At 37.6% G+C, this 24430-nt stretch overlaps 1 protein-coding gene across 3 annotated transcripts in view; it reads left to right on the top strand.

Annotated features, from left to right (window-relative positions):
- The window catches only part of LOC149185697 (putative transcription factor bHLH041), a 182074-nt gene that overhangs the window by 94781 nt on the left and 62863 nt on the right, over positions 1 to 24430 (top strand). The window lies entirely within an intron of this gene.

Here is a 24430-nt window from a genome sequence, read left to right as displayed (position 1 = left end):
CTCAAGAAGGCACTTAGAGCCTGGTATGCAAAGATGGATTCCTATTTGTTATATCAAAATTTTGTATGTTGCAAATCTGATTCCAATGTTTAGTTTTTGAAGAAAATTAACTCCTTGTTGATCATAGTACTCTATGTAAATGATATTTTGATAACAAATAGTTCATTTTCTGCCATTTCTGAGATTAAAACTACATTGCATAAGCGATTTTTTATAGTAGACATGGGCTTGCTAAATTTGTTCCTTGGGTTAGAGATCGATGAGAATAGTTCTGGGATTACCATTTCTTAACTCAAGTATGCTAGAGATATTTTGACATGATTTCACATGAGTGACTCCAAGCCAACAACCACACCTTTATTGCTAGTGATAAATCTTGAGAATGGAAAAGACACACCGTTAGCTTGTGGGGAGACTTCTTTATCTCACTAACTCCTGTCTTGATCTCTCATATGTCATAGGAGTAGTTTCCATATACATGTAGGAGCCACATGAGTTACATAAAGATGCAAAGTGCATCCTTTGATATTTCCAGGGGACAATCACTTATGTGATTCATTATGCAACAAATTATTCTTTGGATACCATTATGTTATTCACATTGGGATGGAAACAACCTTGACCACAAGCCCACCTCCGACTATGTACTTAGTTTAGGATCTGACCCCATTTATTAGTAAAGCAAGAATCAAGATTTCATTGCTTTATCATCACCAGAGGTTGTGTATAGAGGACCAACCAATATTTCCAGTCAGGCCATTTGGCTGTAACATTTCCTTTTGAAGCTTGGTATCATTTTCCATCATCTGATTGTCATATGGTGTGACAATTAGAGTACACTGAAGTTTTGCAGAGATCCAATGCAGTGACAAAATACCAAACATATTGAGATCCACATGCACTACATTAGAGAATTGATTCATGATGGGATCATTGATATGTAGTACTATCCTAATTCTAAGAAGACTCCTGACATATTCACTGAGACTTTCATTGAGTGAAAGTTTCACTTTGCATGAGATTGTCTGTTATGCTCTTAACCTACAAAAGGATACCCAAATACAGAATATGTGAAGATAGATACCCAGAACATAGAATAATGAGAGACAACAGAAAGTATTTTATTATTTAGAAAGCAATGTTCACTGGCCTCTTCGAGGGGGCAACCTCCAATAGAGTAGAGCTCGATACAAAAATAAGACACGATGCTCCTCACAGGGAGTCTCTATCCTTTATATATGACTCATACATGCGATACCACGGATCAATACCATGGGTTTTATTAATACCATCTATCTAATACTACAGCCCATTTGCAACTAACTATGGTCCCGCCATTAATTGCACGTTAACCACTTACAATTATTAATATGGGCTTTATTGACTCTTGACTATGACTCGATCCCATTACATAAATAAGGAGGCTAGGGTGGGATCCTAACATGCCCTCCCCCTTAAGACTAGCCTTGTCCTCAAGGCTGAAGCTGCGGAAACTGCTGAAGAATAGTGGTTGGTTCCCAAGTTGCATCTTTCGGAGATGTGTCTTTCCACTTGACGAGGACTTCCCTAATCATGCAACCCTGCAGGTGCCTATCTCAGGTGTCTAGGACCTATTCAGGTTGGAGCCAAATTGACCCTTCCTCGTCCAATTCAGGTAGACTAGTTTGAATTCTGCAATTGTTCCCAATCACTTTCTTGAGGCATGAGACATGGAAAACTGGATGGATTTTTTCAGTAGATGGCAAAGCCAACTTGTAAGCCACTTCTCCAATGCGCTGAAGTACTTGATATGGTCCGTAGAATTTTGGGGATAGTTTCTGAAAACCCTTGTCTTTGAGTGATGTTTGCTTATATGGTTGCAGCCTCAAAAAGACCCGATCCCCTTCTTGAAATTGGCGCTCTGAGTGATGTTGGCCTACCTGTTGCTTCATGTGGTTTTGAGCTTGATGAAGATTCTCTCTAAGATGGGCGAGCATGGTTGCGCGGTGTTGTAGGAGTTGATCCACTACTTGTACTTTTGAGCACCCCTTGATATAAGAAGTAGGGGAAGGAGGGAGTTGACTAGATACTGCTTCATAGGGAGTCATTTTGGTGGTGGCATGATAGTTGGTGTTATACCACCATTCAGCCAGAGGTAACCACTGTACCCAAAGATGTTTCTTTTCTGAAGTGAAACACCTAAGGTAGGTTTCCAAACATTTGTTGACCGCTTCAGTTTGACCATCCGTTTGTGGATGATAGGAAGTACTGAGTTTTAGTTGAGAGCCTTGTATACTGAAGAGTTCCTGCCAAAAATTACTGGTGAAGATCGGGTTGCGATCGGACACAATAGAAGTGGGCATGCCATGCAATTTGACGATCTGATCCATGAAAGATTGAGCGACCAAAGTTGGTGTAAACAGGTGGGGTAGGGCACAGAAATGAGCATACTTTGAAATTTTGTCCACAACCACCATGATGACTGACTTGTTTCATGACTTTGGAAGACCTGTAATGAAATCCATAGAAACCTCCATCCAAATTGATGCCGAGATGGGCAACGGTTGTAATGTGCCTGGTGTGTTGACGGTCTCCCCTTTGTGTCGTTGACAGACATCGCATTCTGCTACGAAAGTAAGGATGTCCTTTTTCATGCCTATCCAAAAAAATGATCTTCTGGTGCGAGCATACATCTTCTGAAAGCCTGAATGTCCTGCAATGGGGGATGAGTGCAATACTACCAAAATGCGACTTTTGAGGGTGGATGTTGGTGCTATTACGACTCTGTCCATGTAGTGAAGAATCTCATCCTGCCACGAGTAGCCCTTGGTGGAATTTGGATCTACCTGGAATTGAGAAATGAGTTGGGAGAGCCCAGGATGTGAAAACCGTTCCCTGCGAGCCTCTTCAATCCATTCTGGAATGGGGAGGGAAATTGCTAGCAGAGTACTTTCCTCCTAAAATTGGCGAGACAATGCATCTGCTACACTATTGTCTTTCCCTTTCTTGTAAATGATCTCATAATCATATCCCAGCATTTTGGCGAGCCATTTATTTTGTTGTGGGGAGGATAAGCGTTGCTCCAAAAAATATTTAAGACTGTGATGATCTATGTAGATTTGGAAACGTCGCCCCAATAAGTGAGGTCGCTAGGTCTCTACTGCATGTAAGATGACCATCATTTCCTTCTCGTAGGTAGATTGGCCCAGATTTTTCCCACTTAGTTGTTGGCTTGTCAAGGCCAAAGGTTGCCCTTCCTGCATTAAGACCGTCCCAATACCTGTACCTGAAGCATCACATTCAATGACAATCGATTTGGTGAAGTTAGGTAGTGCTAAGACTGGAGTGGAACACATGGCATTTTTGAGAGTTGTAAATGCCTGTTGTGCTTCCTCATTCCAGAAGAATGATTTTTTCTTCAGGAGTTGAGTGAGGGGCTTTGCTATGCGACCATAGTTGCGGAGAAATTTATGGTAATATCCTGTGAGACCCAAAAATCCTCTCAAGCTCTTCAAGGTCTTAGGTTGAGGCCAATCCTGCATTGCCTGGATCTTTTTGGGGTCCACCTTGACACCTTCACGCCCCACAATGTGGCCCAAATACTCGACTTCTTCCATGCCAAACGAACAGTTTGACATCTTGACAAATAATTTATGCTTGCGGAGCAATTGCAAGAGTAGATCTACATGGTGAAGATGTGCGGCCCAAGTGCAACTATAGATGAGGATGTCATCGAAGAAGACAAGGACAAATTTCCTGAGATATGGTTTGAGAATGTGGTTCATAAGGCTCTGAAAAGTAGAGGGGGCATTACAAAGACCGAATGGCATGACCAGGAACTCATAATGGCCTTCATGAGTTTTGAAAGCAGTCTTTGGAATTTCGACTTCCTTCATGCGAATTTGGTGGTAGCTCGAGCGAAGATCCAGCTTAGTGAAGCATTGAGCCCCATTGAGTTCATCCAGCAAATCGTCAACCACCGGAATGGGAAATTTATCTTTGATTGTCAACTTATTAAGGGCCCTGAAGTCTGGACACATCCGCCACTCCCCATCTTTCCTGAGCACCATGACCACCGGTGATGAATAAGGACTAATGTTGGGACGAATGACACCTGCTTCCAATAGTTCCTTGATTATTTTTTCTATTTCATTCTTTTGGGTGAACAGATATCTGTATGGGCGCAGATTTGGGGGTTGGGCCCCTGGAACCAAGGTGATGCTATGATCATGTTCCCCTCTCGAGGGTGGAAGCTCATGAGGCTTGTCAAAGACCGGCAGATGGTTATTTAAAATCTGTTGCACCTCAGGATGAATCAGCAGAGACTTGGTTTCGACTGCCTGGATGGCATTAAATTGAGCTATAACTCCATGATGGCCCTTTTTTAGCAATTTTTCCATCCTATGCGAGTTGATGATAGAGGGAGCTCCCGCCTGGAGTCCACGGAGGGTATGTGTGGAGTGGTTCTGCTTAAAACTCATATATAACTCCTGGAAATCCATTGTGATTGGCCCAAGGGTGCGGAGCCATTCAGCGCCGAGGACAATGTCGCATACTCTCATGTGTATGGAAAACATGTGGGTTTTCAACTGATAATCCCCCATTTGAAGTTTGACATTTTCACAGCGGCCTTCACATTTCATTGTGCCCCCATCCACAATTTGGACTTGGAAGTTAGAAACTGCTCGTACAAAACAATGCACTACTTCCGTGACTTTTTGATGGATGAAATTATGTGTACTTCCACTATCAATCAAGACTATGACTGGGTGATGTTTAATAAAACCTCTGATTTTGAGAGTTTGAGGTGAAGAAATCCCTTCCAAAGCATGCAGCGAAATAACTGGTTCGTCAGAGACATTGTCCTTTTGGTTGTCCTCTTCTAGCGCCCCATGTTCCTCAAGTGGTGGATCTTCCTTTGATGAGCTGTAGTCAGTGGCATCAATTTGAAAAAATTTGAGCTCCTTGCATTTATGACATAGGGATTACTTTTCATCACAGTAGTAACATAATCCTTGCTTTCTTCTTTCGGCCATTTCTGCAGGTGACACCTTTTGGACCTTAAGTGTTTGAGTCGTGTTGGGAGACTGTGGGGGGCGACCTTTAGCGGAGAAAGTTGGGCGACTATACTGGGCCGCTAATGCACGTTCCACGTTACGAGCTACCTTGCAAGCCTATGTCCATGTGGGAGGGTGGTGCAATAGGACTTGGGCTTTTATGGCTTCTTTAAGACCGCTAATAAAACATTCTGTGTAGAACACATCTGAGAGACCCCAAGTGCGGAAGGCTAAGGCTTCAAAGGATGTAATATATTCATCCAATGTGCCAGTCTGTTGGAGCTTAGTAAGACGGCCCAAAAAAGAAGATTCCTGGTCAAAGCGGTCTGTAAGAGCTTTTTTGAATTTGGTCCAAGCCCGAAAAGGTCCATTGCAATGTTCATTCCATTCCCACCATTGCCACCTTTCATTGTCCAAGTACATGCTCCCCACCATAAGCTGAGTCTCATCATCTAAGATGTTATTCAGATTGAAATACTGCTCCATTTGTGCTATCCATGCTGCTGGGTGAGAACCGTCAAATTTATGCATATTCAACTTGGGAGGTCGCTGACGGGATTGTTGGTGGTTGTGCCAGATGTGAGGAGAGTGGCTAGACTCACCCTCATTGTGTCCATTGCCATTATACGCCTCCTCGTGGGCTTCCTCCTTGCCCTTCTGGATTATGCTCGGGATCATGCTATTTAGTTGGTCAAGCTGAATTCGGAGGGATTGCAAGGATTCTTCAAGTTTGTCCATCCTTTCATTGGCCATAGCTTGAGCTCTAGTTTCTACCATGCACTGACTTGATGTTCTTGAAAATTCAGACCGCATAAAAAATGTTTTCACTAAGAATTGAATGGTACCATCGTGCTCAGCTCGTCGTCCTGATTCTGATGGGCTAGATCACCAACAAGTGCCCCGGAAGATCTCAGACTTCATTTTTTTTTCTATAAAAACTCCTAACGGAGTTTTACTCCTTCCTTATGAATATTGCAGTCGCCAAATCCTCAAAATGTCAATGCTGCCAAAAGTCCTGCGAAAATTATACCCCGGTATAGGAATCCCCACACAACTACTTAGGTCTGGTGGATCTGAGAGATCTAAATGGTGGATCGGATATCTCTGGTTGGCGGACCGACTGCTGCTGCAGATCTGATGGATCTAATAGATCGGAATGGCTAGTCTGGAACTGTGGGACTGATGTCTGCTGCTACTGCACCTCTTTGCGCGCTGATCTGGCAGAGATGATGTTAGGCCCCTATACTACTAGTGCAACCCCTTATTGTTATTAGTATTACCCACTTATTATATTGATGTACCCATGTAGTGCCCATATTGTTACTATTGTGCCCCATAGAAGCCCACTATTGTTATTATTGTGCCCTTACATTATTATTGTTATGTCGGCTCTGATTATGTTATGACCCCTTAGACTTCTATACATAGAAAGGAGGTCTTTTCATTTGTATCATCCAAGAATTGTTCATTTATGTAATGTAAAGGAGGTTACCCCCTCGAAGAGGCTGAATTCTAAGGCGTTGATCTATCTTTTCTTGAGCTGGTTTCATAACATTTGGTATCAGAGCTTGGGATTCTAGGGTTTCGCTGCTCCAAACAGGTCATCGTGGCATTTTCGCTATAACTTTTTTTCTGTGACGTTTCAGAAGTCGCAAGCAAAACCCATTTGAGAAGAAAGCGCACTGAACCTTGGGTCCAAATTTCAAAGCTTTTTGCGTGATATTTGCGGAGATATGATCTGAGGAAGTTGGTCTTTTTGCAGACTCCTCAATTACATTCAAAACAGGTGACCTGGGGAAAATCATCATAACTTTCTCTCTGGGGATCAGATTGAAATTTCGTAAGAAGGTACAGAAAGAGGACGGACTGTAGCTTCTTGTATGCATTTTTCAGATCCAAAGGTTGAAACCGTGACTCGTGGCACGTCGTATAAGTTTGCTCTACTAAACTAGTCTATAATCAGGTCATCTTGGGAGATTGTGCATAACTCTTTCTTGGACAATCAAATTTGGATCAGAATGGTGGCATTGGAAAGACGACATAGAGGGCTACTACAGGTCACAATTTTAGAAGTTAAAGATCCCAAAGTATAGAGTTACAGTCGTTTCAAGGTCGAGCTCCTAAAATCAAGAAAAAGAAAGACGAGGAAGTTTGATGGCAAGGATCCGGTAAATTGGATACTTTAGATGGAGTAATATTTTGATCTACATGGTGTACAATTGTTACAAAAGGTATGTATTGCATCTTCATATTTAGAACCAGATCAATTTTTATGGTACAAAGGGCTTTGTTCTTGTAAACAACTTGTTACGTGGTCAATTTTCACGGAGGAAATGATAGCACATTATGAGGATACAAAAAGCAACACCTTCTTTATAGCAACACCACAACAATTGGAAAGAGTAAAAGGGCTTTGTAACATAGTGGAAAGCAAAATTATGGAAACTAGGAAGTGTACCCCTCACAACTATAAAGATGGAAGTGTTGTTTCTCCTAGCCTTCCACAACCTACAAGGGTTACACCACAACAATTGGAAGAAAAAAGAGAAAAATGGCTTTGTTACAATTGTGATAGCAAATGCACTAAAGGTCATAAGTGTGCTGAGAAGAGATTATTTTACATAGAATATGAAGAGGAGGAAGAAAAGGTTCAAGAAACAACAAAAGAAGAAGATATACGCCAGGACCCCACCCCAGAGAAATAAGAAATGAATCAGACCATATCTTGTAAAGCATTGGCAAGAATTACCACTCCTCAAACTCTCAAGATAGAAGGACATATCAAGAAGAAAAAGGTGCAAGAAGTGAAAGATCACATCGAGAAAGAAGAAATGAATCCAACCATATCTTGTAATTCATTGTTCGAAATTACCACTCCTCAAACTATCAAGATAGAAGGACATATAAAGAAGAAAAATGTTCAAGAAGTGAAAGATCACATCAAGCATCAAGAAATGAATCTGACCATATCTTGTAAAGGATTGGAAGAAATTACCACTCCTCAAACTCTAGAGATAGAAGGACATATCAAGAAGAAAAAGGTTCAAGCAGTGAAGGATCACATCGAGCATCAACAACAAGTTCTCCAAATTTTAAAGGATAATGCCACTTCGGTGCAAAATCAAACGAAACAATAGGTAGATCAACATCGTAGTGAAAAATGTTTTGATGTAGGTGATTGGGTATTTTTACTGCTACATCTCAAGCAAGCTATTTATGAGAAGGAAATGTTGGCAATACTACATGCACTTAAAAAATGGCGACCTTACCAAATGGGAAGACTCTTCAAGGATGAGGATGTGGAAGCATTGTTTTGTGCTATTTATATTATCCAACTAGATTGGATAAATGAAGCAAGGGATGAATGGAAGAAGGACGAAGAAGTACGGCCACTTATTCAAAAGTTGCAAAAGATCGCAATTCAAACAATATTGCCAGAAATTGAAGAGGAAAGAAAAATCATATTGGAACCAGGAGCAATCACAGAAACAAGAACCCAACAGCTATGAAATCGATCAATTTCAGAGTATCTCATCAAGTGGAAGAACTTACCCGCTGAATATTCCACATGAGAGGACAAGAATTTTATACAGAAGCATCAAGAACTACTCAAGCGTTGAGGACAACGCTTTTTGAAGGAGAGGGGCATGTTAGGCCCCTATACTACTAGTGTAACCCCTTATTGTTATTAGTATTACCCACTTATTATATTAATGTACCCATGTAGTGCCCATATTGTTACTATTGTGCCCCATAGAAGCCCACTATTGTTATTATTGTGCCCTTACATTATTATTGTTATGTCGGCTCTGATTATGTTATGACCCCTTAGACTCCTATATATAGAAAGGAGGTCTTTTCATTTTTATCATCCAAGAATTGTTCATTTATGTAATGTAAAGGAGGTTGCCCCCTCGAAGAGGCTGAATTCTAAGGCGTTGATCTATCTTTTCTATCTTTTCTTGAGCTGGTTTTATAACAGATGATGCTTGATCCCCAGATGGAAAAGGGAACTATGGTCTCGCGGAGTGTTAGGTGCTATAGATCGCAATATACATAAGGGTCTGATAGTAGTACTCGGCCCAATGTTTCAGGGCTCTAACTAAGGACGATCAACCGTACCCTTAGCCGTACAACCCGACTACCTTATCGTACGGGAAAGTAATCTCTCCGAGTGCTATTCTCGGTGTACTGTAGCAGCAAGACGGCCAACGGTTTATCAATGGCGAGGTTGCAGAGGAGCTAAAGGGCTTCCGATATACCAAGAAGTTACTTGGAAGACAGTCCTTACGCGGTTCTGTCTAATGCGCTACTACTCGAAGGGGTACCCACAGGGGTTACAAGGGAGTCCAACAAGCGTGACCACCTCTTGTATTTCCTGCGTGCATGCCTCCCCAAATCCGCAGGTTTATGCGCTCAACGACAGATCCTGTGGTTTAAAGACGCCGTAACACGTCTCTAGCCAAAAAAACATTTGCTAAGAAATGGAGATCCCACTGGCCCTGGAAAGTGCTCTGATACCACTTGTTATGCTCTTAACCTGCAAAAAGATACCCAAATACAAAATATGTGAAGATAGATACCTAGAACATAGAATAATGAGAGACAACAGCAAGTATTTTATTATTTAGAAAGCATTGTTCACTGGCCTCTTCGAGGGGGAAACCTCCAATAGAGCAGAGCTCGATACGAAAATAAGACACAATGCTCCTCGCAGGCAGTCTCTATCCTTTATATATGACTCATACATGCAATACCACAGATCAATACCATGGGTTTTATTAATACCATCTATCTAATACTACGGCCCATTTACAACTAACTGTGGTCCCGTCATTAATTGCGGGTTAACCACTTACAATTATTAATATGGGCTTTATTGACTCTTGACTATGACTCGATCCCATTACATAAATAAGTGGGTTAGGGTGGGACCCTAACATTGTCTCAAGGTGAAGGACACAATTAATTAACAATTATCTTTTATTTTCTTTTTGCATTGTAATTTGAGGGGGTGTTTCTTCCCACTAGGTTTTTCCTCTTTCTTCTTTCATGCACTATATACAGATACCTAAAATGGCCTTATTTCCAGGAATCATTCATATTGCATCATACTCACCTAAGTTATGCTTAAGGGGGGCTGTTGGTGTATATGCACATTAGTTAGCCTTAATTAGATTTAGTTAATTTAGTGCTTGCAAGTGGTGTACGTGGACATTAACATAACATAACATAACACACACTTAAGTTTAGGTAGCTTTAGTTAGCCTTAGTGCTTGCATACATTTAAACTTAACTTAGTTGCTTTATGTGTTGATTTTATTATCAATATTGAGATGTCAAATTCATTCTCTTTTCAATTTTTTCTTTTTCATTTCTTGCAAGTTTATGCAATTATTCTTTAGCTAGATCCTTATATGTGCTCTAACAATTTTACATCCCTCCCTGTGTTGTTTCATTTTTTTCAAAAACTCCACTTCCGCTCATTTTTATGCCTAGTTCTAGTCCATAAAAAAACATAAAAATGCATAGACCATGGAAAAAACAACGTACATTGGATATCATATTGGAAAATTCAAATCCATCTTACCATTTCTCAGAAAAATTGGGCTCTTCATTGAGGGGTTTTGGGATAATTTAGAGTTATGGTTTTCTATAGTGATCGGTTAGAGGGTATCATGGCAATTTGTTTAAGGTTGTCTCCAAGAAGTCACTCACAGTTGACAATTATGGGAAGCTTTTCATAAAAGTCAAATGTCATATTTTGGAAGGATTCAAATGAAAACTTCATTCAACTAGATGCCTCTAGAACAACTGAAGGGCATGGAGCAAAGCAATGAAACACATATATGATGGATTACCTCTATGGTGGGATTTCATGGCTACTTTACTTTACACAAAGTGCATATACATTACATAGAGAGACTAATGGAAAATTATTGATATATAAATTTTTGTATACTCAAAATTAATATATTTTCGCCATTGCTAGCAAATATTGTTATGGGATGTAGACCTTTGGCAAAGTCCTTCCAATCTTGGTCTTCCATATATTGGAGATAGAATACACTTAATTGTACTTCAGTTAAACTAGTGATTCGATTCATGCATAGCAACCTTGTTATTATGAACAAGAGGGAACTCCACAAGTGCATGTATGAGTTCTAGTAATCTCCACTTGATTGAGACATTGAAATAATGATTGCATGGCTAGTTAACTAGGAATAGTTGTCACTTTTCTTTGGTGCACATTCACATCTCTCTAGATTCACTACCAGACTCACTACTATATTAGTTCAACCATGTAAAATATATTGTATTGAATTGTATTCTCTCATAATATTTTTTGTGCATGAATAGACTTTATTATTTATTTTCTCTCTCACTTTTCTTTCTTCTTTCATACTTTCAAGTTGTGTTCATTGTTTTCTAGCTAGATTTAATTTGTGCAAGTTCAACTATAATTTCACATAGTATCAAAGCCCATGGGAGCTAGGAAGAAGGAATATAAACAATCTATATGTAGGTATCAAAGATTGGAGATATTGTAAAGAATGGAGTTTCCAACTTCCACAATTATCACACCCTATAACTATTTTTAATGGAAGCCAAATATTATACTTCAACTCAATAGCAGAAGTTTGTATTAGATACCCATGGAAATGGAGATTGAACCAAGTTCCATAGTTGAAAAATCCAAATATCTCAACTACATGGATGAGGCTTTTTGTCTCCTATGCTTATCAATTTCTCCATAATTATTGTTTCATGTCAAAGCATGCACCAGTCCATGTTTGGACCACTTTGGAGACACTCTTTGGGAATAAAGATGAGACATAGGATCACATCCTTAAAAAGTAGCTCAACTTATTAGATCCAAGTAGTTTTGAAAAACTTCAATATTTCTTCACAAGGTTCAAAGCCTCTTTACTCCAGTTGAATGAATGTGGAACTGAGAAATATAAGAAAGAAATTATGGACACATTGTCAAAATTAAGTCTAGAGTATGATATATTTGTCTGCGCTTTTCACACAATTAGGCTTGCAACAGGAGAAACTTAGAATATGCCCACACTCAATGCTTTTATTGAGTCCTTGATGCATGTTCAAGATAAGATCATAAAGAGGGGCACATTGAAAAGTTCCAAATCCCATGCACTTTCTTTGCATTAAAGGGACAAGGCCAACTGAAAGTCTAATTGGAAATCCAAAGAAAAGGAAAGGAAAGGGAACCAAATCCATAAAAATGAGGAAATCCCAAAACTTGAGATGAATGTACTAGCTCAAAGGAAAAGAAAGGTAGGAATGGGAAATCAAAATGTAGTTATTGTGACTGTGGTTACCATCTAAAATAATCATGGATGAATAAGATAATTGATCTCATGGTGCATACCCTTCAACAAACAATCTCAGGTACTGTATTCTAGAGAATAACAAGAAGAGGTAGGAAGAAAAGGCACCTAAACATTCTTATCCTAATGAATGGATCATAGATTATGGAACTTCACATCACATGGAAGCCACAAAAAATGATCTCTCATCTTTAAAGCCATATGATGGTCCTCCTATTCTTATGATAAATGATTCTCCAAAAGAGGAAACTAGACAAGGGATGGTAGATATTGGAGATGGAAGTTTCAAGAGTGTCTTGCATTTTCTAAAGCTTTTATTAAATGTTCCATCCATGTATCAAATGCCACATACTTGCACTGGAAGGAGAGTTGAATTATGAGGAGAGTTCTCATTAGATAAATTTTGAGGTAAAAAATGGGCCTAAAAAAAAATGTACAACAAAAATCAACTTCAAAAACTGATATGATTCAATATGATGATGTGAACCATGGGGGATGAATCACCATTTTTGGAGTAAAAAGGTAAAAGGATAAAAAAATAAAAAACATAAAAAACTACTTTTCAACTCGTATTTTCAACTTATCTCCCTATGATTTTACTCAAATTTCAAGTGGGAGCACTCGTTGGATGAATAATTTATTTTTTCATCCAAGGAGTACCCATGTTGCATAGTTTCGATTGACCCTACTATACGAAAAATGTGAAATACATGAAGAGATGTGATTGCAATCACATTTTTCATGTTTTGAAATTTTTCGTGTAGTAGGGTCTATCAAAAATATGTAACATGGGTACTCCTTGGATGAAAAATTAAATTCCTCATCCAAAAAGTGCTCTCTCTCAATATTTGAGTAAAACCATAGGGAGATAAGTTGAAAATACGAGTTGAAAAAGTAGCTTTTATTTTTCCCTCCAAAACATGATGATGTAATATGATCTTATTTTATTATATCCACTATTATTTTATAATATTCCTTAGGAGGGCCATTTTATACCTCAAAACTTCTCTAATGCCTCTCTCCCTTTCCCAACTGAGTTTTCTTCTCAACCATGTTGGGATCTATCAATGTTATACCACACTCGGTTATGTTGCCCATTCTTAGCTTTCCTATTGTTCCTTGGTGTCTTCTAATGTGTTGTTACACACATAGCTATTAGTCAACCAAAAGCATAAATAAACCAAATTTCTCATCACCTTGGATTATTTTCAATAAGCATGTTGATGTGAACCCATCTGAAACATAAAATATCATCTAGCATGCAATTTTAAAGGTATACATAATCAATCAATAATTTTTTAAAATAAACATCATACCAGTTGTGACTTAAAATTGATACACATATGTAAACAAATAAGAAATTAGCAGGTCACATATTCATCCTAGTGCGTGCATTTGAGCCTCTTCAGTCCTAACATTGAACCTTTTCTTTAATACCACTTTTTAACATACCCTCCCACTCCCTTGGGTTATTCTCCACAAGTGGAAGGTGTTACCTCAAAATTTACCTAATATCCAAGATTTGTTATGAATATGGGTTAACAAATTACTTCTTTTCTTGACCTCATCTAAATCTAAAACTAATACTACCAATGCATTCGACTCATCAAGTTCTTTTTAGCGAAATAAATTTTGTCTCAATCTAACTCCTAGATTGAGAGTTATGCCCATTGGAAGGTCTACTCATTATGTTAGGTCCCTATAATACTAGTGTAGCCCCCTTATTGTTATTGTTAGTGTATCCCCCTTATTGTTATTTGTGTGCTCATGTATCCCCCATATTGTTATTGTTGTGCCCCATATAAGCCCATTATTATTATTGTTGTGCCCTTGCATTATTATTGTTATGTAGGCTCTGATTATATTGTGACCCCTTAGACTCCATATATACAAAGGAGGTATTTTCATTTGTATAATACAAGAATTGTTTATTTATGCAATGTCAATTATGTTTCCCCCTCAAAGAGGATAATTTTTAAGTCGTTGATCTATTTATGTGTGAGTTGATTGCATAACATTTGGTATCAGAGCTTTGGATTCTAGGGTTTCGCTGCTTCAAATAGGTCATTGTGACATTTTCACTGTAAATTTTTTTATGAAAAGCTTCAGAAGATGAAATTGCAACCACGCGAAGCCGAAATCTTGGTGAACTTCATATACAAATTTCAGATCTTGTCTCACTATATTTTCATAGATATGATCCAAGGAAGTTAGGGTTTTTATATGCTCTAAAATTCCATTTCAAACAGGTGACCTAGGGAAAATAGTCATAACTTAGTTGTGAGTTGATTCATGAGGGTGTTAAAGTATACCCTAACAATATTAAAGCCATTAAGTAAAGGAAAATCCCCACAACCATAAAGAATCTTCGAGGATTTCTCGGGTTGATAAGGTATTATCACAAGTTTATTAAGAATTATGGGAGAATTGTTAAACACACACATGGCAGCAAACAACATATGAAAGATAAAACATGAGTGTACATTTTTTATTAACAAAACATATACATTTATAGTACATGGTTTGGTCGTTGGGTTCCACATCCCAAGGTCTCTTGGACTTCGTTTGTCTATTCGGCTTCCACACTAACCCATAGAGGATTAGGTGTCCAACATCCCCCCCCCCCCCCCAATCCCAAGGGTTATGTATGAGTCCAAGAAGAGAGCTATAATACAAAATGTGAAAAAAATGCATGGCAGCAGTAGGCTGAATGTGCTCTTTGAAATGTTGGTATAAAGGGCAGTGGTTTAAGGATGACCACCAACACTGGAACACTTAGTGCAGTTCCCAGAACTCTTCCAAGTCTGGCATGAAGCTCAAGTCTTATGCTAGAGAAGTGCCCCTGATGTTTTGAAGAGGGAAACCTTCAACCATGAAAGGGAGGTCCCACCCCACATGAAAGGGAGAAATTCAACTTGAAAATGGAATTCTCAACCTTTGATAGTTTAAGAATGACCAACAACTCTGGAATGCTTAATGAAATTCCTGGAACTCTTCCGAAACTAGCAAGAAGTGGAAGTCTTTTGCTAGAGGAAGTGTCCCCAATTCTATTCCTGGAATTCTTCTGAATCTGGCAAGAAACTAAAGTCTTCTACTAGACGAAGTGTCCTAGATTACCAACAAAAGGCATGCTCAGGGGCATCTTTGTCTCTGGCTACAACTCAGAAACTGTTGTGGTAGGTTGTCGCTCAGGCTCGCTTGATGTGACTTTGAAGCTTGTAGATGACCATCATTCCCCCCCTATTAGATACAAGGTGAGATAATGGAGAAAACTCAACTGTGATACTGTTCAATACTCTTGAACAAGTTCTGACATGTGACTAAAATATCTTCTTAGTTGATGATGCCCATTTCCAAGAAGCTATCCATCCAAGATAAATCTTTGTTCTTACAGGAGGTTTGTTTTTGAAGCATCTGTTTGAAGAATAACTAGTTTTATGACAGTTCTTACATGGATGAAGATCAAAATAATGATCTTTCAGATGGCCAACTCGGTCACAATGATGGCATTTCACAATCTGTTGTTGTGGAAAAGGGAAGAATCTGGAATAGCTGGTGGTGAACTATCATGAAGGAATCCAGCACTCTGAAACTGAATGGGCTTTGAATAATCTGGAATATGAAATGACATGTCCTTGTCATATCCAAGACCAGTTATGTGCTTGTTGTGGACAAGCTATTCCCAAGGTCTAATGATGGGCTTGGGAAGTGCAAGCTAAACTTCTGCATCTGCATGTACAATCGCTGCTTTATTTGGCATTGAATCTGAATCAATTGTAACATTATTGTCTTGTTGTTTATGGGAGTCTTTTTCAATCTTCTGAACAGAAACAGGTTCAAAATGATGACTCCATTGTTGTAATTATGCTTGTTGCAGCTGAGATTCAAGCTGCAAAAAGTCAATTTTCTCTTGTGCATTTTATAGAGAGACCTAAATGTTTGTGAGAGAAACTTTGCTCACTTTTACTATATCATGAGTAGTATAAAATATCAGAGTTTCGAGGAACTCTAATACTTCATTGATTTTTGCCATTTTCTCCAATGTTAAACTTACACTTTAAAATTTGTTCACAACTATGAACCAATGTCACTACAAGGTATTCTCAAAAAAATTTCTCCCAGAAAAATACAACAATCAAGTGATATTATTCCTTGAGGAATGAACCAAAGGCAATATTTTAACTCTACAATTATTCTCCAAATCCACACACAATGATGGGTGGTTGCATTCATATCCAAGGAAAAGTATATTGTGCATTCCCAGACGATGAGACTCAAATGCTACAACAAATAAAATACTTGTTTCTCTATTATGAATACTCAAAAATATATATCCGCAGGGATGCAAGCTTTACACAGTCATCTATTCAAGAAATACAGTGCACAAATTGAAAAGGAACTTGACCCAGCCACTTGTATAACAAATTCAACTTCTAGAGAGTCTACTACAGCACTAGGATTTCCTGCTATGCCAAGGGAATGATAGTAAACTTCATAAAATTTTCCACTGTTAAGTCTGCACCAGAACTTGATAAATTTCATCCCACTGATTTGAAGGTTTAATAATAGCAATCAGCAGCCCATACATCTGAGAATTATCTTCATGAAGAATTGTCCCTGCATTAGAGTTGAACTCGCCCCTTTTTTAGGAGACAATCTGGGTGCAAGAGGAAGGGAATTCAACCTTTATAAGAAGCAACTTGGCACCTGTGCTAAACCCAATTCACACCCCTACAGTCTTTAATTTGTAGCATTTGGCTCAAAGAAATGGACTTCAATTGCTAGAGAATTTTTCTGAGCTTGAAAGAAATTTGGTTCCTTAAAAATAACTAAGAATTTGGCCCTTTTTTTCACTGATAAAACTCTGCTACTAAATCTGAAAAATTCAGCCTCTTCCCTAGGCACATTAATCTCTGAAATGCACAAATAGTTCAGCCTTTAACCTGAGTGAATGAGAGTAGATGAACAACTCGGCCTCTGTTTGTTGACAAAATATTTTGGCCTTGAATAAACTAGCTCGACCCTCTTGATTTGCAGAAGATTTGAGCCTGAAATTAATAGAGAATTCATCCCTCTAATTTCGCATGGGAAATCCACTGAAAACTCTTTATAAATCCGTCTCCAAATTCTAAATGCAAATACGTATCAGCTCAGCCTCCTGGAACTCCTTTTTGCTTGCATGTGTCGTCGGTGTCATTTTAGTATTGCAGGATGTCGTGCCTTCAAAAGCTTATGATCCGCCTCCATAGAATTTGAGTTCAATACAATGTCCAGGGAGTGAAAAACGACTAGGCTTCAATTTTCAATTTCTACCTGCCTAATGCTGCTGCCATCCTCAAGATGTCCTTCATGTGGGTTCTTTGGGCATGTTGCATTATGCTCACACTCAATATTTTCAGCATTGGCACTGCTCTAATATCAAAATGCAGCGAAACTGATGGATTCCAGTATTAAATCCAATCCGAATCAATCCGACAATGAGAACCGATATCAAATAACTATCCGGTCAAACAATGAGGACCTGAATATCATTTTGACAGAAACCCGTTAGGGTCTGATGAAACATTTAAAACCCAAATGGATTTCAATAAGCTAATTTGGGTCAATTGGACAACCAGAAGCCAAGTTAAAAATCAGTGGGATTCAATCAAACAATGAGAGCCCAAAGCTAACAAGTTATAGATCATCAAGGAACACAGATGCAATGAAGAGTATTATTATTTATTCAAAGTGACATTCACAGGGGAATCCATCATGGGTAAGTCCAATATCATCTCCAGATTGACTCGCAACTATTTCTCCCATTAGTGTAAGCCCACTGTTGGCGTTGCATTCACGATTTACACCATTCAGGACAATGGCAAGACCATAACAGCCCAGATATGGGATACTTGTGGTTTGGAGCGATATGCTATGGATACAATGTTCAGGTGTAATGTGTTGTATGACTCACTATGGTAGGTCAACCAAACGGTGTTGTGGGAGTGCGCTCTGGTCACTCAACTTTGATCACTTCCTTTTCACTCGATGGATTCAAACCCCGAGTGTACAATTGGATTGTGACATTGGATTGTGAGGGCCAAGGGAGCATTAATACCAATGTCCATACAATCCAGGCTGAGATAAACTCACAACTACGTCCTCACAATTCTTCTGGAACAAGAGTAAACCTGAAAGGTTGTTGCTACATCTTTGAAGTGTGCTCAATGCAAAAATAGGTATTGATTGACACAGAGAGAATCAGGTAGAACTGTCAGATAGGTTAGAGTGGCAAGGAAAATTTTGGTGTTGTCCAAGAAACAGAAGCAGAGGTTAGAGAGACGTTGAGTAGAGTAGCTGGCAAAGAGATGAAATGGTCTATTAGAGGAGTTACAAAAGAATTTATCTGATACCTGCGAGCCCTACGAAACTAGGTATGAGGAGAAGATGTCAGTTTTTCTATATCAGGAAAATGGGCAGAGCTGCAGGATAAGTATGCATAGAAGGGCCACAAAAGCAAGTGGCTCACAATTGAGCAGGGTAGGAGATCGCTTGCTCTGGTACCATGTTAAACACACACATGGCAGCAAACAACATATGAAATATAAAACATGAGTGTACATTTTTTATTAACAAAACATATACATTCATAGTACATGGTTTGGCTATTGGGTTCCACATCCCAAGGTCTCTTGGAATTTGTTTGTCTATTCGGCTTCCACACTAACCCATATAGGATTAGTTGTCCAACAAGAATAGTGGCACGTATCACATCATTAATGAAGAAAGATGCATTTTCTCAGATTCCAAAAGCAACTAAGGCCTTTGAACATCTTAAAGAGGCAATGTGCCAAGCATCGGTCTTAGCTACGCCTGAATTGATAAAAAACTTTATTGTGGAATGTGATGCCTTAGGAAATGGAATTGGTGTTGTTTTAATGCAAGAAGGAAGACCCATTGTTTTTTAAATTCATCCAATCAAAGGAAATTATTTACATATACCTATTTATGAGAAGGAAATGTTGGAAATACTAAATGCACTAAAGAAATGGCGACCTTACCTAATGGGAAGACACTTCGATGTAAAAAATATCATGATAGTCTTAAATACATTTTGGAACAAAGATTAGCTTTAGAAGAGCAGAAAAAATGGGTCACAAAGATGTTGGGTTATGACTTTGAAATCATCTACAAAAAATGGAAGAAAAATATTGTTGTAGATGCATTCTCAGGAAAGGATGAGGATGTGGAAGCATTTCTTTGTGCCATTTTTATTATCCAACCTAAGTGGATAACAGAAGCAAGGGATGAACGGAAGAATGATGATGAGGTATGTACACTCATTCAAAAGTTGCAGCAAGATCCCTGTACATCTGATACATTAACTGTAAAAATGATTGATTAGGGTACAAATATCACTTATATCTTTGTAAGAATTCAAAAATAAAACAAAATATTCTTTTGGAATTGCACTCCTCTCCCTTAGGAGGGCACTGAGGATTTTTAAAAACTTACAACAAGGTCAAAAAGGATTTTTTTTGTGATGAACTTAAATATGATATTCATAAGTTTTTAGCAAAATGTTTGGTTTGCTAACAAAATAAAGTTGAGACAATTAAGACCCCAGGTCTATTACAACCTTAAACCATTCCAAGTCAGTGTTGGGAGGAGGTCTCAATGGATTTTATCAGAGGTTTACCCAAGTCTTAAGAAAAGTGTGTCATCATGGGGGTAGTTGATAGACTTTCCAATTATGTGCACTTTTGTGAATTATCTCATCATTTTATTGCCAATACATTTGCTACTACATTTATGGAAACAATTAAAAAGCTTCATGGAAGTCGAAATATTATTGTAAGTGATAGAGATCCCATTTTCACTCGAGTGTTTTGGATGAAATTATTTTCTTCTCTTGGTACTCAATTAGCTCATAAATCATCTTATCTTCCTCCATCTGATGGGAAAACTAAGATAGTGAACACATGTTTGGAAGTATATCTTCGTTGCTTTGTATCTAATAAGCAAACATGATGGGTCAAGTGGTTACCTCTATCTGAATGGTGGTATAACACTTCCTTCCATACTGTAGCAAAAAAGACTCCATTTATGGCACTTTATGGATATCATCCACCATCCATCACATGATCTTTAAGAGAAAAGTCTAAGGTTAAAGCAATGCAATATCACATCAAGCATCAACAAAAAGTTCTCCAACTCTTAAAGGACAACCTCACTCTGGCGCAAAGTTGAATGAAACAACAGGAAGATTAGTATCACAGTGAAAGAAGTTTTGAGGTAGGGGACTAGGTATTTTTATGGCTACAACCATACAAGAAAATTTCCCTGGAGAAAGCTAAGAAGGATAATAAACTCTCACCCAAGTAATATGGTACTTACAAGGTGTTGCAAAATAATGGTACTATGGCATACAAATTAGAGTTGCCTACATCTTCGTGAGTACTCCTAGTTTTCCATGTTTCATGCTTAAAGAAGGTTATTAGTGACATGATTCCAGTTCAAATAGTGTTGCAAGAAATTGATGAAGAAGGAAAAATCATATTTGAGCTTGAAGCAGTCATGAAAACAAGAACCCGAAAGCTACGAAATCGATCAATTTCATAGTATCTCATTAAGTGGAAGAACTTCCTCGTTGAATATTCCGCATGGGAGCATGAGAATTTTATACAGAAGCATCAATAACTACTTAAGCATTGAGGACAAAACTTTTTTGAAGGAGGGGGGCAGGTTAGCTCCCTATAATACTAATGTATCCCCCTTATTGTTATTGTTAGTGTAAATCCCTTATTGTTATTGTTGGGCCCATGTAGCCCCCATATTGTTATTATTGTGCCCTTACATTATTATGGTTATGTAGGATATGATTATATTATGACCCCTTAGAATCCTATATATACAAAGGAGGTATTTCATTTGTATCATCCCATAATTATTCATTTATGTAATGTAAAGGAGGTTTCCCCCTCGAAGAGGATAATTTTTAATTCATTGATCGATCTATTTGTGACTCGAATATTACAAGGTGTAATGGAAAAAATTAATCATTTTTAGAGAAGACATTAGGTAGGAAAATCAATGTCAAAGCTCAAAAAATATTAACCAATTTTATTATGGGAGATAGGAGTTTGGGATTCGAGGGATATATAATTGAATTACAACTAGGAGAATTATGGAAAGCGAATGAATGAGTGATTGAAATAGATGTCGATCTAGAAGGTAGAAGAGATGTTGAGCTGAAGGGATAATTAGTAGAAGAGACAGAAAGCAGAGAGGAGGAGGGGCCCGATGGGGTTGATCCAAATGGTTGGGAGGGGGAAGTAGGAACATAAAAAAAATGGTTGAACCAAGACTAAACCTTTACATTGCTCCTTGCAATATTATAGTGTAAGACAGTGTGCTACATTGAACACGGTCTCAAGGACTTTCCTAATCACCTCAAGGATGTTATTAGATAGGACTATTTTAGTATACTTGAGAAGAAAAAGGCACCTAAATGTATATCTATAGGAAACGATTATTTTCCCTTAATAATAATCAACATAATGTAGTTCTTAAAGCTAACAAAGGAGGTGCAGTTTTCATTCTTGATAAGAAGGATTACATTGATAAAATGTTGGACCACCTCACCAACAGTGGTCTCTAATGATATCATGTTTGATAGTGTTTGTTCCACTATAATTAAAAGGATTATTGGGAGCAACCCACTCACCTTGCAAATTTATGACCTTCCAAAATTCCATAAGGAAAGTGGTCTGTTGAGACCTATTGTGAATACAATTAGTGGGTCTACTCTTTTTCTTTCTAAGCATTTAGCCATGAAGCTTAAGCCTCTTGTTGGTAATACTAACCCATTCATCAAGGAATATTCGTATTTCATCAATGAAATTAAAGGTTTTAAGCTTGAGCCTAGTGATATTCTGGTAAGTTTTGATGTTGTCTTTCTTTTTGCTAAGATCCCCATTAATGAGGCCATTGACATCATTAATAACATCGTTGACCCCAATACAGAAAAATTAGTCATTATTTACTTAAAATCTACTTTCGTTAGCTTTCAAGATGAAATTTATGAGCAAACCTTCAGAGTTTCTCTTCACTCCCCTCTCTCCCCTATTGTGGAAAATATTTTCATGGAGGATTTTGAAAAAAAAATCCCTTGCTTCTGCCCCTTTTTTCCCTAAGCTTTGAAAAATACTTGTCGACGATACCTTTTTCATTTGGCGTCATGGTCAGGCAAAGCTTGAAATATTTAATCATCGTATTAATAGCCTTTGATATGAATTTATTACATTAACTATGGATACTAAAGTTGATGGCATCATTCCCTTTTGTGATGTCCTCATCACCAAGAAGGAGGATGGCTCCATCTCCCATCAAGTTTCTGCAAGAATACTCACACCGAGCAATAACTCCATACCAATTGCCACCATCATTCGACCCAGAAATTCGGTGTTTTGAATACCCTTACTACCAGAGCCCTTAGATTTTCTAATGATCTTCATATCAATGATGAGAAATATCATCTTTTATATGTTTCATGAAAAATGCTTATAGAAAGCATCAAGCACTGAAAGCCTTCCAAAAACCAGAAAAACGACTAAGCTCTAATATTGATCCCAATAATACTATTGCCACTATTCATATTCATTTTACCCAATGAACCACTGACAAGTTGGCCTATATTCTTAATAAGAAAAATATCTTTGTGACCTTTAAGCCGCTTAATATTATTCAATCTTCCCTTAGGTGTGTCAAAGATCTCATCGACCCCTCTAACATTCAAGGTGTTTATGTGATCCCTTGTTTTTGTGGGAAGCATTATATAGGTGAGGTGGGTTGTTTTATCAAGCATAGAATTTAAGAGCATGTTGCAAACATTAAACATAATCAATCTTGTTCTTCGACTCTTGTTGAGCATTTTGCAAAAACTAAGCATCACATCTGTATCAAGGATGCTCTTGTTTTCTAGGATCTCTCATTATCGTCACAAGAAGTTTCAGAAATCCATCAAGATAGAGAAACACACCGCAAAAAATATTATTAGTGATGATGGCTAGAGAATTAGTAAAAATTGGATCCCTGCTCTCTTCTCAAAATATTCTGCTTCTTAAATTTAATCTTTCTTTTTCTTTTTATTCTTATTAGTGCTTATGTGTATTTCCTTCTATTACTTTTGGTTAATTTATTTTACCCTTCATTAATATCGTTAGTAATTTATTATCTATTATTAATAATAATTATTTATAACATGATTATTATTATTATTATTATTATTATTATTATTATTATTATATTAAAAGTATTTATATTTAAATTTCTTATTGAATTATGGATTTTTAACTTTTTTTCCTTACTATTTATTATAAAATTATAATGCTTTATATATTTAATCATATTCTATTTATCTTTATTAACTTTAGTTTTATACAAACTATTATTTAAATAGTTATATAAATATTTATATATTTATTTATTTATAATAAAGTTTTGTATTTTATTTTTTAATAAAATATTAATATCTAATTATTAATTAATTATTTAGAACTAGTTGTTCTCTCGGGTTATATTTCCATGTTAGCCTCTCTCATAAAACAATAATAAATCCAAAAATAAATAAATAAATTAAATATTCCAAGTTAGAAATTTGTGCCTAACTCTTGGGTTGTTCCTCTAAGATAGGAGTTAGTTTAGGTAACTCCTATATTGGTGTGTGTTTGGTGAGAAATTATCTCAAACAAAGGAGAAATTATCTCAACCAAAGGTGTCTAAGATAGCACACACTATCTTGAGACATTGTCTCTCATCTATTTATTTGTAACACTATATTCAATTATTTTGGGAATGGAAAATGTGAGAAAGAATACTTGAGGAAGCCATGAGGCTAAAGCCTTTTCCGCCATTATTTGGTGTCTAGTTTATGATGTGTGTTTTATATATTTGTCTGAGTTAATTTCTTTTTCATTATTTGGTATCAGAGCCATATGGCCCTGAGAGTTGGCCTCTCCCAAGGCGAGAAAAAAAGGGAATATATGTATTTGTTTTGAGTTG

This window comes from Pinus tabuliformis, chromosome 3_1 (genome assembly GCF_031772625.1).
Source record: "Pinus tabuliformis cultivar Carrire ecotype Pingquan chromosome 3_1, CPIR1, whole genome shotgun sequence".
In the NCBI taxonomy this organism is placed as follows: Eukaryota; Viridiplantae; Streptophyta; class Pinopsida; order Pinales; family Pinaceae; genus Pinus; species Pinus tabuliformis.
Note: the sequence above shows the minus strand (reverse complement) of the source record. Positions and strands in the feature narration are given on the sequence as shown.